Consider the following 4,044-nt stretch of genomic DNA (forward strand, 5'->3'; position numbering starts at 1 on the left):
TGAACAAAGACTTTTTGAGGGTTTTAAGGTGTAAAAGTGGAAGAGCGTGAAAAATCGTATGGAAGAGTGGGCAAAAGCATGAAATTTGGAGCTAGAGAGAGAAAGTTATGGAAGTTGCGAAGCAAACTTCCATGGAGGATGGAAGCAACGTGAGATGGAAGAACAAGAAGAAGGAGAAGAAGCTGCTGGAGAGTAAAGAAGCTGCTGGAAAAAAAAATATTTATAGCTCAAGCTTATCCATTCCACTTGAAATTATGAAAATGCCCTTAACACATTAACTTGTTCTCCTTCAATCCTTGGTGCAATCATTTTACTCTTTTGATGCTAAAACAAGTCCATAATAGTCTAGACATGCTCGGGTTTACGAAACTTAAAAATTTTGACTCGGGGTGCAAAATGACCATTTTGACCCTGTTGCGAAAACTATTGCCACATCTAGTTTTCTTCGTGTTTTCATCATTACACATTATTTATTCGGTCTTATGCCTATTTAGACCTTAAAATATCATAAAACCTTCTTTTGAGAGCCTTTTAGAGGAAATGACGAAACTACCCCTGACCCGTGTTATTACGTCTATGCGTAGCTATGAGCCTATAGGGGTTGAGGTCTCACACAAGGTATGATAAAGGATATATTTAAGCTTAAATTAACCCTAAGCACTTAATCAATCTAGGACATATAAAGAGCTCAAAATTTTTTTTGTATAGCACCCCTAAACTTGAAGTAAACTTTTCTTTGTACAACACACTTTATTTCCTTTCTTCTCTTTTTTTACACCCTCAAACTTATTTTTGACAATTATAACAATGGGTAATTTTCCTAACAACCATTGCCTTTTTTTTTTACCCTTCTCCCTCAATTTATCTTTAAGCTCAAACCATTCCCTAGAAAGATTTAAATACTTAAAGGGTGAAAGGTTCAAATTGTTGGATTTAAATAGACAGGTTAAGGCTAACACAATTGTGTTTTTACAAAGAAAAGATAAATTAGGCTCAAAAAGGGTGACTAAGGATAAATATAACAAGGTAAGCTCAAAAAGGCTCAAACGATCCAAAAATGGCCTAAATCACTTATTATCCTAAGTGTTATCTAAGATTTTGCCTCGAGAAAGAATCAAACAAATTTTAGAATTTGCACTTCACTATACTTTTTCATCAACATAAACTCTCTCTAAATCATATTTAAATTCTAGGTAAAAGAATATAATGCTCAAAGTATTGGAAGTCACATTCTAAAATAAAGCTAACACAAGAATATCACATAAAATTAAATAATAACCATATGTTTCCTAAAAGCTAAGAATCACAAGATAATCAAAATATCATCCTAGGATAAGGAAAAATCATAAACAAGGAAAATGATAACTAATCCTAAAAGCATACAAATAATTAAAATTAAATCTAAAACTTCCACATAATATTCACCACCAAAAATAAATAAATTCACCCCCCCCCCCCAAACTTAAACTAAATATTGTCCTCAATGTTAGAAAAAATAAAGAAAAGGTAAAAAATACTCCCTTGGTGGTTGGATGAATCCAAAGAAACTCTAATCTTCCTCCTCATCTTCATTGTCATCAATGCTTGTAGGAGGCCTTTTTTTTATTTACTGTAAAAAGAAAATAAATAAAGATTAAAGTAAACATATAAATAAATCAAATAAAAATAACTGAAATGAGAAAATATAAGTTTCGAAAGCTTGGGTTGCCTCCCAAGAAGTGCTTCTTTATGGTCACTAGCTTGACTTTGGTTGAAATCTTTTAAGGAGGCTTGAATTTGTGTGGAAAAAGCTTGAGGTGTGAAAGTAGCCTTCTCTTAAGATACGATTGTAATGGCTTTATGTCACAGCCCAATTTCTGGGCCATGATCGACGCAAAGGCCCAATGGGCTGAGCCCACTAAGCCCAAGCAAGCCTATTTATATAATCTTATACATTAATCCACATTTCTTTAAAATCCACAATTCGTAGTGTTCAACTATAATTCTTTTGAAAACAATTCATAAAACCCAATCATGCATTCATAATGGCATCATCAACCATTACATACATATATAGATTAACAAATGAATCTTAATATTTCACATCAAGTATTCATATACACATAATTAGACCTTGACTGTTAGCGGAATGACTCTGGGCACGATTGCTAACGTTTAGTGTCATGTTATACCTACCAAGCAATGGATAGGGAAGAGCACCTCGTCCTAGGATCCAATCACCTTTAACTCAATAAACTTAAAACATGAATTTTAAAAATGTGAGTACAAACTCAATAAGTGAACATAGGAAGGGAACAAGCAATGACAAGGAAAATTTAGAAATCATGATGCACTTAAGTTTGAAAACAATGCAACTTAGTTCAAGTTCTTATTAAAATCCCTCTATTAAACCCATGGTTATTAAATCGTTTAATGATGAAGGAACCATATTTACCATGAAATTTGAAAGAGAGGAAATTTCCAACAATCATTCCATCTCACCCAGCTCATGTGCATCCCACCACATTGTGCACATAGCCGGACAGTATCACCATCCATCTCCCTCACCACCGTCATCACCGGTAAGTGCACACTCACCCCGCACATGCACGATTGCATTTGTCACACAATGGTACCATTTATGACATAGTATACATATATATATCAACATCATACAAAAACATATGGATTCATTCTTTTACACATTTCACAATTCACAACATCAAACATTTTATCAAGGGCTTGTTCCTAGGAAATTTTAATGCAAATACTAATAAAATTTCCAAATGATTCATTGAAACACGTAAACATTTCCCCAAAACATTTTGAAATGCAAGTTCACTCACCTGACAAAACTAACACCGACAAGGTTCTAATCCAGGTAGTCCCGAAATACCATTAAACCTATATTTATCAATAAACCATAACAACCTCAATTAAGTTATAAATTTAAATCTAATAATTCTAATAAATTTACATTAGGTAATCTACCCTCTAACCAAACATTTAACCTAAATTTCTAGTCTAATTCTCAAACCCATCATATCAACTATTTCCAAATGTAAAGATTCTTTACCTTGGTGAGCTCGAAGGCATGAAAATCAACGAAAAACCTAATCTTTCCAAAAAAATAATTTGAAGAAATTAAGGAATAAATCTGAAAATATAACCATAAATTCAAAATTCCAAAAGTTGGAAATATATACCTTTCAACCTTGAAAATGAAGATTTGAAGCCAAAAATCCAAGTGTTGTTGAAAGTGAATTAGAAATAGAAAATAAAGGAAAGAAAGAGAGATTTTTCTTTCTTTCTCCTTGGGTTTGGAAGTGTTGGAAATTGGGGTTAGAAGTTGTAACTTTGGTGCACAAGGAGTTGGGAGAAGAAAGAAGCAAGAAGAGAAAGGAAATGAAAAGAAAACAAGGAAAGAAAATGAAAGAAAATTAACTTTCCATGGGAGAATGAGAGAATGGTGTTGGAATCTTCAAGAATGAAGAAGAAACATCTTGCTGGAGGAGATAAGGATGGTTTTGGGCTGATAAGAATGAGAGTCAAAGCTTCTTATGGAAGCTTTAACCAAATTTTGTGTAAAATTATCGTTTTGCCCACCAAGTTTCTTCCTTTTTTAATTTAGTCCTCCCAACACTCACTTAACTCAAATTTCCTTCTATTATCTTTTTCTACACATGTAGAAACAAAGTATAAAGTTTGTACTCCAACGCGGTGTCCCCATAATATTTAAAATATATATTTACCCGCGCTATCTTTACTTAATAAAGACACGCGGCCCCATTAACATCATTTTTCTCTGAAATTTTCTCATTCCTCTTCTCCCCCACTTAGATTGACCATATACTCTTCCTTCATGGAAAATTTTGACACTGAATAAAATATTAATAATTTAATATTATTTTATTAATAAAATATTCTTTTATTTCAAAAATTTCCTCTTGTCTCCTTGGTACCCAAAATACCTTATTATGCCTCAATTCATTTCTGAATCACTTTTTATTTTACAAATTCTTCCTCGATAAAAATATTATTATTTTATTATTATTTTCTCACGTG

Source organism: Theobroma cacao, chromosome 2, assembly GCF_000208745.1.
Source record: "Theobroma cacao cultivar B97-61/B2 chromosome 2, Criollo_cocoa_genome_V2, whole genome shotgun sequence".
Taxonomy (NCBI): Eukaryota; Viridiplantae; Streptophyta; class Magnoliopsida; order Malvales; family Malvaceae; genus Theobroma; species Theobroma cacao.